This window comes from Pseudophryne corroboree, chromosome 8 (genome assembly GCF_028390025.1).
Source record: "Pseudophryne corroboree isolate aPseCor3 chromosome 8, aPseCor3.hap2, whole genome shotgun sequence".
Lineage (NCBI taxonomy): Eukaryota > Metazoa > Chordata > Amphibia > Anura > Myobatrachidae > Pseudophryne > Pseudophryne corroboree.
Window position 1 is genome coordinate 162430739 of NC_086451.1, and position 13614 is coordinate 162444352.

At 46.8% G+C, this 13614-nt stretch overlaps 1 non-coding gene across 1 annotated transcript; it reads right to left on the minus strand.

Annotated features, from left to right (window-relative positions):
• Positions 1 to 94: 94 nt before the first annotated feature.
• Positions 95 to 258, minus strand: LOC134950952 (U1 spliceosomal RNA). The gene has a single exon (XR_010183781.1). It is a non-coding gene; the product is annotated as a U1 spliceosomal RNA (small nuclear RNA).
• Positions 259 to 13614: the final 13356 nt, after the last annotated feature.

Below are 13614 nucleotides of genomic sequence, written 5' to 3' on the forward strand. Positions count from 1 at the left end.
GATCCAACTGAGGCAGCACAAGGAAACTCTCGAAAGAAGAACAAGGCTAGAGGAAGATCTGAGACAAAGAAATCTGACTTTTACCAGAGCTGACCAGAGGAAAGCACAAACACAGTCCCCCACTACCACAAATAATGCTGTCAAGTTTCCCACATTTGGGGAAATCACAGGGGTCAGCATACCCAGAATGCAATGAATGAACCTCACCCTGGGAGAACAATCTTCATGACCATGGTATCTCCTATGCAAAATAAGTATGATTTGGGATAGGGCTGGGGAGGGCCGCTGCTCAGGCACATCTCTGTCAAGTAAAGGAGATTCAACTGAGGCAGCACAAGGGAACTCTCATCTGGGGACAACAACTGCAGGGAGAACACATATTTTCAGATGAACATGGGAGGGCAGAAGGCTACCTAATACTGAAGCACCCCCAAACAACAAACAAAATGCAACAACTAGTGCAAGCATTCCTGGGGGAAGGCCTGCAGCAGATGGATTTGCTTATGGTGATGTCATCCAAGCAGTGGGTCAAAGTTGGCTTCAACCCTCGTCTGCATATGAAAAGAGAAAAGGGGCGTGCAGGGCATGGCGGCCTTTTGCGGCGCTTGGATGACCCCTAGTTCGCATTAAACACCTCCACCCTACTTCGGTGTGGGGCTCATGTTGGCTATGCCCCAGCCCCTGAAGCATTCAAGCTGATTACTTGCAGCAGCTGGGCACTGTAATAGCTCCAGAGCTGCTCTGTAAGGCAACTAAAAGGGTGTGGGCCCTGCAGCACTACCTGTAGTTCGCATTGTGCGTTGGAAGGCACAAAGTAAGCAGACAGGAGAAGTCAGAATAGTGGAGATAAGAAGTAGACGCAAAATAAGACTCCACAGAGCAGTTATCAGGTGTCTTTATCAATTGTTGCATTTAAAAAATCAAGCAATTAGGGAACACAATGTTGCAACAATGTAACCCTATTTGCAAAATAGTACTAAATAAGTTTGTCGATGTAAGACATTTGCAAAGGCGCATCCAAAACACGCTGGAAAATGCAACTGAATCTGTTTTTGGAGGCTAGAATAGGAAATGAGCATCGGTCCTACAAGTACTGAAAGCTCTTCTCCCATCTCCCTTTTCTGAAAAGCCATTTAATATATGGTTCCCAGATAGGGGACATATCAGATATTGCCTTTCAAAAGCAGCAAATATCATACCACTTCTATTGCCATCAAAGATAAACATTGATTGTTTTCAGATATTGGATTGAAAAAGCAGTCTTTATTGACATAAAGAAGCAAAAAAACATACATAAACATTACACACATAAGTACCGTTTTGCAGCACAGCCAAAACACAATACAAATGCTGTCGGTATAGTACAGTTCAAGAACTACAGCACAGGCCAGCCTACACTATAAATCATGAACTGCACTATACATTTAAACAATACAATAATACAACAGTTAATAAGGCTATGTGTGTGGAGTGTAAGAGGGTGAGGGAATCACAAGCCCGAAGCTTTATTGAAAGACAGACACATATAAAGGGAGGATTAATAAATACAAAGATATCCTTTACTATAGAATGTAGTCCAATCCGGTCTTTCAACTCTTCCACAACTGAAAAACGGATAGTGTTCCCAAGCCTTCCATCCTGGAATATCTTCAGTCTCTCGCCAATGAAGAAAACAATCCCTCCAGCAGACTCTTCAACCACGATACAAGATCACAGCCAAAAGGGCGAGAAGCAACTACACTTGCATTTAACCAAAATGGCTAAAACTTAGTGAAGGAAAGTGCAGTGCACCAAAACATAAGCTGACACAATCATGGAGAATGCGCCAGCATATATGCTCTTCTATCTATATTTTGCAAACCTGCTCTTGTCCCCTCCAGCTGCTCCATGTAGATTTGACGCCTGGCAAGGTGCATAACCCACTGACAAGCAGGCACACTCCTGCATGAGTTTTCACTCTCACTAGCTGGATGATACACATTCATTTGCATGTGCTCCACCTCCGACACACCGCCCACCCAACCACCCAGTCACCAGAGCCACCCACAAGCCAACTGGCTCCGTGATTTAATTTGCACAGTGCAGTCATCCAGGCAGCATGTCCTTCTCAATGGAATAATCTCTGGTTCCATGGAATCTTCCGCATTGGAATGCTGCGGAACAAAAATGATTTAAACATTCAGCTTGCTAGCATTCAATGTACCTGCGGCTTGGCTCTAGCACATGGGTCTTCATCCTGTGGCCCTCCAGCTGCTGTGAAACTACACATCCCAGCATGCCCTGCCACAGTTTTGCTATTAAGGTATGCTAAAACTGAGGCAGGGCATGCTGGTATATGTAGTTCCACAGCAGCTGGAGGGTCGCAGGTTGAAGACCCATATTCTAGCATGCCTGTTCTATGATGCATGTTCCGTGATGTCACAATCAGCTTGGCATGGGGTGTCTAGCATGCATTTGCTGACAGCCACTTGAGGGAGACACACATCAGGAGATGCAGCATATCGGAGGTCTTCGATGCCTTTCCAGCAAATGCACACCACCAGCTGCTGGTTTGGACACAAAACAATGCCCACAATTGAAGGCTCAAAATGCCCAACTACAGGATTAATGTAAGTAGTGAATTTAGGAATGAATTTAGAAGTAGGAAATTAAGTTAGTTCACAAGTACATTCAAATTCAGATCTAAAGTCTAGGTAGGCCTCACGTCCTGGCAGCCCCCAGCATTTAAAAATGCCTTGATTAGAGGTAGGGAATTAAATGTAGATAAGAAGTAGACACAAAATAAGACTCCACAGAGCAATTATCAGGTGTCTTTATCAATTGTTGCATTTAAAAAAATCAAGCAATTTGGGAACACAATGTTGCGACAATGTAACCCTATTTGCAAAATAGTACTAAATAAGTTTGTCGATGTAAGACATTTGCAAAGGCGCAAACAAAACACGCTGGAAAATGCAACTGAATCTGTTTTTGGAGGTTAGAATAGATGCAGGATCAAGTAGCTCAATGGGTAGGGTATTTGATTAGAATTCAACAGGTTATAGGTTTGAATCCTGGGTATGATAGTTTGAGGTGTTATTTAATAAAGTATGTTTATATACTAGTCACACATGGCTTACTTGTACAAATGGCATGTCACCAGTTAGTGCTGACTGCTGATATGCCATTTGCACAAACACGCCATGTGTGACTGTATATGCATTTAAGGAGGGCACCCCGGCAATACCACAAACCATTGAGTGTCAAGTATACTAGATATATCTTCATATCTCATGTGCTTTCTCTGAGACCAATCTTGTTATGCCCCTTCCCCACAAGGCATGCGCCTTTTGTCCATATTGCAAAAATGGGGAGGGGGGGGGGGCATATAATTATCTGTCACAGGGCACCAAAAAGTCTAGTTATGGCTCTGGTATGCATTATGTAATCTGGCAGACCATATCTCCAACACTGGCTGGTTGGAATAAAAATCCGGTTATCTATGTGAGCAAATGACTATCAACGATTTACTCTCAAACACTAGAAAATGGACAAAAATGGTCCCCTAAACAAATTGGTTAAATTTTGGGTTTAACCAATTTGTGTAATGACCATTTTTGACCACTTTTCTAGTGTTTGGGAGCAAATGGTTAATTGACATTTGCTCCTATACATTACCAGATTTTCATTCCATCCATCCAGACTGGATAGATAGCCTGACAGATAATTGTGTAGTGTACGCCCAGGATAACTGTCAGTTGTGCTTTCTTTTATGACGGCACATAAATGGGTGGGCAGATCCAGAGCAAGCACTGCCCACTCATGCATAGTTGTCAACTGATGTGAAGTTCCAGGGGGCAATCTCAGTTATAAAGAAAAGTATCTGGAAATTGTCCCTAGTTTAAAAAAAAAATAAAAAAAAAAATCAAATCCATTTATTTAGTATGATATCCCAGGTGATAGGATGCCGGCAGTCAGAACAACATACTTTATTAAATAACACATCTCAAACTACCATACCCAGGATTCAAACCTATAACCTGTTGAATTCTAATCAAACACCCTACCTATTGAGCTATTTGATCCTGCATAAAAATTGTGAACATTATATGAAGCTATTGGTACTTTGAAAAAAAAAGTATCAGCATTACAACGCAGCAGATCCATGCAGTTTGCAGCCACACACTACATGTATCTGCTCAGCCACAATGCTGATTATTTCTTCACAAAGTACAAGGTGAGCTCCAAACAGAATTCTCTAGCTTAGAATTATGCCAAACCTAGAAGTCGGGCCCCCCACCCTGGGATCCCCCAGAGGGAGGCCTGCACCGTCATGCGGCAGGCTTGTCCGTTTTGGAAGCAGGCTGATGGGCAGCCCAGGCTTGCTTCAGTCTGGGCTTGGCAGGTCTGGAAGCATGAGCTTGCTTTGGGTATGCCTGACCTTGGGTATGCTTTACCTTGAGGATGAATGGGCCAAGGGAAAGTACTTTTAGCCTTCTGCGTGGTAGGAGTCATACTAGGTAGGCAAGCTGTTTTAGCAGTAGCCAGATCAGCTACAATCTTATTGAGGTCTTCTCCAAAGAGAGTGTCTCCCTTGAAAGGAAGCACCTCCAGGGTTTTCTTGGAATCCATATCCACCGACCAGGATCTCAACCAGCTGTATAAAGTATTACCTTGGAACTGGCTCTCCACTCCCCATTATCTGGTTATCATGGCTTCCTCCGCCAGTGTCCAGACTCGCTTGCTGAAGCTCGGCCACTTCTTCCTAGCAGCAGGCTCCTGGATCACTGGGCAGCAGAGGTGCTTGGGAGCCGGAAGGGGGCGGAGCAATCAGGCAGGCAGTTGCAGTGCTGCCCAGCTATCTGTGGTGTGAGAAGAAGCAGGGGCACCCCACCGCTGGCAGTGCTGCAGCTAGCGGTGGTGGCATCGGCGAGGCTGCTGGGCTGGGTCTTTAAAAAGGTGGAAAGAAGGGTGTTACGGCATGGAATGTACAAACTGCGAGACCCTGCTGGTAGCGCCTTTGTCTATTTAGTAGGAAGGGCACGTAACAGCCGGAGGGCAATGGAGGAAGCCCCTTTAGGGCTGGAGCCCGGCGGCAACTGACTCCGTTGTCTCTGGCAGTTCCGCCCCTGGACTAGAGGAATGGTCAAGAACATGGCAACATTTAATGCCAAAAAATGCAAAATCATACACGTCTCAAAAATACAAAGGCTAACTATAATATTAAGGGCATTATAATGGCAAGAGGAAAGCTATCTAAGTATTACTATTTCAGGTGAGCAATGTAACAAAGCAATAGGAAAGGCAAGTCAGATGCTTGTTTGCATAGGTAAAGAACCAGTAGCAGAAAAAAGTAATACAGGTTGAGTATCCCATATCCAAATATTCCGAAATACGGAATATTCCGAAATACGGACTTTTTTGAGTGAGACTGAGATAGTGAAACCTTTGTTTTTTGATGGCTCAGTGTACACAAACTTTGTTTAATACTCAAAGTTATTAAAAATATTGTATTAAATGAACTTCAGACTGTGTGTATAAGGTGTATATGACACATAAATGAATTCTGTGAATGTACACACACTTTGTTTAATGCACAAAGTTATAAAAAATATTGGCTAAAATGACCTTCAGGCTGTGTGTATATGGTATATATGAAACATAAATGCATTCTGTGCTTAGATTTAGGTCCCATCACCATAATATCTCGTTATGGTATGCAATTATTCCAAAATACAGAAAAATCCGATATCCAAAATTCCTCTGGTCCAGAGCCGGCCCTAACCAATATGATGCCCTAGGCAAGATTTTGGCTGGTGCCCCCTAGCACCGCCACTAGTTCTGCAGGAGATGCCTGGCATGAGTCAGCTGGCAGCTCTGCTAACGTCGGGCGCCTTTTGTTTATGAAAATGCATCTTATTTGCATTGCTATGTGGCTAGGTCGCACAAGCAGCTTCTGCTGATTAAAATGATATGCAGCATGCCTATATTCTGTGTGCGACTGCGGCTGTATCTGCATACGAAATGCTACATTACAGTGATTTCCAGGAATACACTGCAACGTAGCATTTCGTATGCAGATACTGCCGCAGTCACACACAGAATATAGGCATGCCGCATATCATTTTAATCAGCAGAAGCTGCTGGTGCCCCTAAGCATACCAAATGCCCTAGGCAATTGCCTAGTTTGCCTATGCCTAAGGCCGGCTCTGCTCTGGTCCCAAGCATTTTGGATAAGGGATACTCAACCTGTAATGCCACTGTATAGGTCCTTGGTACAGCCACATTTAGAATCCTGTGTTCAGTTCCAGAAGCCATATCTCAAGCGCCTTGAGTCCTGTTGGAGAAAGAGCACTATATAAATAAATAGTATCAAAATTTGTTTCACGGCACCCCTAGGCCAAAGTTTTTTTTATTGAGAAATTCAGAAAAAAATATAAAATTAAGTAAATTGTGTTTATAGCATGTCATCCTCAGGTTCAGTTATGTTGTGAGGGAATGGTTTTGCCAATTTAATAAAGTATAAATAATTTTAATTGGTCCTGGACCACCAAACTATGCTACCAGTGCAAGAACCCCAGTTTGGAAACTACTGCCATAAAATAAACCTTTTTTGTTTTTTTTAAACTACATGTAATACACCTTAGATATCAGTTCCTAAAAGGTTTTAAACCCTTGCATACAGTAAACTACACATATTTAAAAATCCTACACCGGGCACAAGTGCTCACGGGCCAATTTCATGGCAGTCTCGGATAGGAGGGCATTGTGGATTCACCAAGGGAATGCTGATGCTGACTCCAAGAAGCCTCTTCAAGATCGCAGGAGCAGAGTCCTCTGCTTCTGCCAAATCCACTGCATGACGCTGGGGCTCTCTTGCAGGAGCCCACACCAGTGGGGGGCACCAGGGGCGGAACTACTGGCAGGGCAGGCAGTGCATTGCACTGGGGCCCCGCCGCACTCAAGGGCCCACAGCCGCCGGCATTACAATGAGTCACAATGACTCATTGTATCATGCCGCAGCCGCACACCAGCGCTCCCGTCGGGTCTGCGTCCTGCGACTCCCGCCGCCCGCCCGTCGTAACGAACAGATCAGGCCAGGGCACTACGGGCAGCAGCCGCAGCACCAGACACGCTGCCACCTCTGTAACACACGAAGAGGGAGGAGGGTCGCTTGGAGATGAGAGGAGCAGCGGCACGGGGGGGAGGAGGAGGAGGAGGGAGGTGAAGGAAGGAGCCGCAGCAGCGCTTTGTTACTGGTGGAGGCGCTGCTGCTGCCCCTCTGCTTCACTCTAGGCTGTCTTCCGAGAACAGCCTATAGTGAAGCAGAGGGGCAGCAGCAGCAGCGCCTCCACCAATAACACAGCGCTGCTGCGGCTCCCTCCTCCACCTCCCTCCTCCTCCTTCTCTACTGCCCGGGAATCGTCAAGCTGCACGAGGAGCCTGAGCCAGCGGAGAGGGTAAGTATAATTCTTCTTTCTTTCTTTCTTTCTTTCTTTCTTTCTTTCTTTCTTTCTTTCTTTCTTTCTTTCTTTCTTTCTTTCTTTCTTTCTTCTCTTTCTTTCTTGGGACTGCCTGCCGCTATGTGTAAAAAGGGGGAATCTGCCTGCCGCTATGTGTAAAAAGGGGGAATCTGCCTGCCGCTATGTGTAAAAAGGGGGAATCTGCCTGCCGCTATGTGTAAAAAGGGGGAATCTGCCTGCAGCTATGTGTAAAAGGGGGGAATCTGCCTGCAGCTATGTGTTAAAAGGGGGAATCTGCCTGCAGCTATGTGTAAAAAGGGGGACTGCCTGCCGCAATGTGTAAAAAGGGGGAATCTGCCTGCCGCTATGTGTAAAAAGGGTGAATCTGCCTGCAGCTATGTGTAAAAAGGGGGACTGCCTGCCGCAATGTGTAAAAAGGGGGAATCTGCCTGCCGCAATGTGTAAAAAGGGGGAAGCTGCTTGCCGCAATGTGTAAAAAGGGGGAATCTGCTTGCCGCAATGTGTAACAAGGGGGAATCTGCCTGCCGTAATGTGTAACAAGGGGGATGCTGTCTGCCGTAATGTGTAACAAGGGCACGCTGTCTGCCATAATGTGTAACAAGGGCAAGCTGTCTGCTGTAATGTGTAACAAGGGCAAGCTGTCTGCTGTAATGTGTAAAAAGTGTACGATGTCTGCCATTATGTGTAACAAGGGCAGGCTGACTGCTGTTATGTGAAAAAAGTGTACGCTGTCTGCCGCTATGTTTAACAAGGGCAGGCTGTCTGCCGTTATGTGTAAAAAGTGTACGCTGTCTGCCGCTATGTTTAACAAGGGCAGGCTGTCTGCCGTTATGTGAAAAAAATGTACGCTGTCTGCCGCTATGTGTAACAAGGGCACACTGTCTGCCGTTGTGTAAAAAAGGGGGATGCTGTCTGCCGTAATGTGTAAAAAGGGGACGCTGTCTGCTGTAATGTGTAAAAAGAGGACGCTGTCTGCTGTAATGTGTAAAAAGAGGAATCTGTCCGCCGTAAGGTGTAAAAGGGTCTCTACCTGGTGTAGTGGTGCTACTGTGCGGCGTAATTTGAATAATGGAGACTACTGTGCACCGTTTTATGAATTGGTATTATTTTGTGGCCACACCCCTTAACCACGAAGCCACGCCACTATGTTTTTTTGCGCGCGCCTACGGCGCGCACTGCCCCTGTTTTGCATGCAGGGGTGGGGCTCCAATGCCGTTTCTTGCACACACTGCTAAAATGTCTAGTTACGGCACTGTTGCTAGGTATCCACTTCCCTGAGCAGGCCCCCCTCACCAGATCCTCTCCAGGGGTGAGGGGGTGGACTTGGATGGGATGGGATGGGGGGGGGGGGGCCCAAGCCATTTTGTCGCACATGGGCCCACTGCTCGCTAGTTCAGCCACTGGGGGGCACGTCTAAAACTCTTCAGTCAGTTCTGGATTCATTCGGACCTGGACTCGTGGGTTTTACAAATAGTGTCCCAAGGGTACAAACTGGGGTTTCAAGAAGTTCCCCCTCACCGATTGTTCAAATCAGCCTTAGTCAGCAGGGAGAAGGTTTTTATTCAAGCCTCTTCGTGGTCCCGAAGCCGGACGGCTCAGTCAGACCAATCTTAAATCTGAAATCCCTTAATTTCTACCTAAAGAAATTCAATTTCAAGATGGAATCTCTCAGGGTAGTGATCTCCAGTCCGGGGGATAAAGGAGATTTCATGGTTTTGGTAGACATAAAGGATGCCTACTTACATGTTCCCATTTAGCCACTGCATCAAGCTACCTGAGGTTTGCAATTCAGGATTGTCATTACCAATTTCAGACGTTGCCGTTTGGTCTGTCCACGGCTCCGAGGATTTTCACCAGGGTGATGGCGGAAATGATGGTTCTCCTTCGCAAGCAAGGAGTCACAATTATCCCGTACTTGGATGATCTCCTGATAAAGGCGAGATCCCGGTACCAGTTGGTGCAAAACATCTACTCTCCCTGACAGTTCTTTAACAACATGGTTGGCTCCAAAACTTGCCAAAATCGCAGTTGGTCCTAATGACGCGGTTGTTGTTTTTGGGAGTGATACTGGACACAGAAGAGGTTTTCTTCTAGTGGAATGGCTCTGGAGATCCAGAGTCTGGTCAAACAAATTCTGAAACCTGCAAGAGTGTTAATCCATCAATGCATTCGGTTGCTGGGGAAGATGGTTGCGGCCTACGAGGCCATTCAGTTTGGCAGGCTCCATGCCAGAGTGTTCCAGTGGGACCTGTTGGACAAGTGGTCCGGATCCCACCTACACATGCACCGGAGGATAATCCTGTCTTCCAAGACCAGAATCTCACTCCATTGGTGGCTGCACAGTTCTCACCACCTAGAGGGGCGATGGTTTGGGATCCAGGACGGGATCCTAGGGACCACGGATGCAACCCTCCGAGGCTGGGGAGCAGTCACACAGGGGGAAAACATCCAAGGAAGATGGTCAAGTCAGGAAAGTTGTCTCCACATAAATGTTCTGGAGTTAAGGGCCATTTAATAACTGCAGACACAGTACGCACTGGGACGGGTGCCCAGCATCCTCTACGGAATAAGAGAAAAGGATTTACCAGTAGGTATTAAAATCCTATTTTCTCTAACGTCCTAGAGGATGCTGGGGACTCCGTAAGGACCATGGGGATAGACGGGCTCCGCAGGAGACATGGGCACTTTAAGAAAGACTTTAGTTCTGGGTGTGCACTGGCTCCTCCCTCTATGCCCCTCCTCCAGACCTCAGTTTGATACTGTGCCCAGTGGAGACTTGGTGCTTTTCAGGAGCTCTCCTGAGCTTTCTGACAGAAAGTATTTTGTTAGGTTTTTAATTTTCAGGGAGCACTGCTGGCAACAGACTCCCTCATCGAGGGACTGAGGGGAGAGAAGCAGCCCTACTCTCTGAGTTGCAAGGTCCTGCTTCTTAGGCTACTGGACACCATTAGCTCCAGAGGGATTGGTACGCAGGATCTCACCCTCGCCGTCCGTCCCAGAGCCGCGCCGCCGTCCCCCTCGCAGAGCCGGAAGATAATAGCCGGGTGAGTATGAGAAGAAAAGAAGACTTCAGAGGCGGCAGAAGACTTCATGATCTTCACTGAGGTAACGCACAGCACTGCAGCTGTGTGCCTTTGCTCCCATACACCTCACATACTCCGGTCACTGTAAGGGTGCAGGGCGCAGGGGGGGCGCCCTGGGCAGCAATATAAACCTCTTTCGCAAAAATATAACATATATACAGCTGGGCACTGTATAAATGTATGAGCCCCCACCAATTTTACAGTTTAAGCGGGACAGAAGCCCGCCTCCGAGGGGGCGGGGCTTCTCCCTCAGCACTCACCAGCGCCATTTTTTCTCCACAGCACCGCTGAGAGGAAGCTCCCCGGACTCTACCCTGCTTATACCACGTTAGACAAGAGGGTTGAAAAGAGGGGGGGGGGGGGGGGCACATAATTCGCAAATTACATACAGCAGCACTACTGGGCAAACATTAAGTTACTGTTTTATTCCTGGGTTATATAGCGCTGGGGTGTGTGCTGGCATACTCCCTCTCTGTCTCTCCAAAGGGCCTTGTGGGGAAACTGTCTTCAGAAAAAGCATTCCCTGTGTGTGTGGTGTGTCGGTACACGTGTGTCGACATGTCTGAGGAAGAAGGCTATATTAGAGAGGAGCGGGAGCAAATGAATGTGGTTTCTCTGCCGACAGCTGATTGGATGGATATGTGGAATGTTTTAAATGCTAGTGTAAACTCATTGCACAAAAGATTAGACAAGGCAGAAGCTTTGGGACAGTCAGGGTCTCAACCCATGCCTGATCCTATGTTGCAGGGACTGTCAGGGTCTCATAAGCGCCCACTATCCCAGTTTGTTGACACAGATACCGACACGGATTCTGACTCCAGTGTCGATTACGATGATGCAAAGTTACAGCCAAAATTGGCAAAATCCATTCGATTTATGATTATGGCAATAAAAGATGTTTTGCACATCACAGAGTAACCCCCTGTCGCTGACAAGAGGGTACATATGTACAAGGGAAAGAAGCCTGAGGTAACCTTTCCCCCCTCACACGAGCTGAACGAGTTATGTAAAAAAGCTTGGAAATCTCCAGATAAAAGACTGCAGATTTCCAAAAGGAATCTTATGGCGTATCCTTTCCCATCAACGGATAGGTTACGATGGGAATCCTCCCCTAGGGTGGACAAAGCATTAACACGCTTATCCAAGAAGGTAGCCCTCCCGTCCCAGGATACGGCTACCCTCAAAGAGTGTGCTGACCGCAAACAGGAGATTACCCTGAAGTCCATTTATACACATTCAGGTACCTTACTCAGACCGGCAATTGCGTCGACCTGGGTGTGTAGTGCTGTTGCGGCATGGACAAATGCCTTATCTGAGGGGATGGATAGCCTAGACAAGGATACTATTTTATTGACCCTGGGGCATATAAGAGATGCTGTCCTATATATGTGTGTATGCAAACTACCGGTGGTGCTGCAGGGCCCACACCCCTTTACTTGTCTTGTAGAGCAGCTCTGAAGCTGTTACAGTGCCCAGCTGCTGCAAGAAATCAGCTTGAATGCTTCAGGGGCTTGGGCATGGCCAACATGAGCCCCACACCGAAGGAGGGTGGGGGTGTTTAATGCAAACTTGGGGTTATCCAAGCGCCGCAAAAGACCGCCATGCCCCGCATGCCCCTTTTCTCTTTTCATATACAGATGAGGGTTCCAGCCAACTTTGGCCCACTGCTTGGATGACATCACCGAATGCAAATCCGTCTGCTGCAGACCTTCCCCCAGGAATGCTTGCAATAGTTGTTGCATATGGTTTAATGTCTGAGGGTGCTTCAGTATTCGGCAGCCTTCCGCCCTCCCATGTTCATCTGAAAAGATGTGGTCTCCCTGCAGTTGTTGTCCCCAGACGAGAGTTCCCTTGTGCTTCCTCAGTTAAATCTCCTTAACTTGACGAGGGTGTGCCCGAGCAGCCGCCCTCCCCAGCCCTTTCCCAACACATACTTATCTTGCATATGAGATCTCTTGATCATGAAGATAGTTCTCACAGGTTGAGGTTCATCCTGGCCCCGCTCCCCGCTGGAGAGCGCTGATGAGGACAGCAGCGGGGCTTCAGCAGCAGGGTGAGTATGTGTGGCCAGAGACCTCCCTTCCCATGTGCAGGCCTGCAGAGTGTGCCGCGAAGTATGGGGCATGTGACACTCTCCCTCCCTGGGGCTCTTCCAGATGTAGCTCCTCAGCAGTATTTTTCCCGGGCTGCGCGGCGCTCTCCCCGACTGGCATCCGCCCTGGAACACTGCCTTCCTCAACGCAACATCAGCAGGGGGCCCGGGCCTCATCACCATCCCAGGTCTTTCTCATGTATGTATCATGTATGTGTGTGTGATATATGTATGAATCATATATGTTTGTGATATCTATCTATCTATCTATCTATCTATCTATCTATCTATCTATCTATCTATCGTATGTGTGTGTGTATATATGTATCTATCATGTATGTATGTATGTATGTATGTATGTATCTATCTTGTATGTATGTGTTCTATCTATCTATCTATCTATCTATCTATCGTGTGTGTGATATATGTATGTATCTATCATGTATGTGTTATATGTATGTATCACACCTTCCTCTATACATATACATACATACATACATACATACATACATACACACACCTATATCTGTACGTACACTGACATACACACACCAACATCTATACATAAACACGCTGACCCCTAAACGTACACCAACGTACCCACATGTGAATCTATACATACATGTGCTGACACCTGGACATACACTGATGTACCCACACCTAACATCTATACATACACATGCTAACAACTGGACGTATACAGACGTACCCACATTTGCATCCATGCATATATAGATGTAGGTGTGTGTACGTCAGTGTACGTCCAGGTGTCAACGCGTGTATGTATAGATGCAGGTGTGGGTACGTCTGTGTATGTCCAGGTGTCAGAATGTGTATGTATAGATGCAGGTGTGGGAACGTCAGTGTAGGTTCAGGTGTCAGCGCGTGTATGTATAGATGCAGGTGCTTGTATGTCCAGATGTCAGTGCATGTATGTATAGATGCAAGTGTGGGTACGTCGGTGTATGTCCATTTG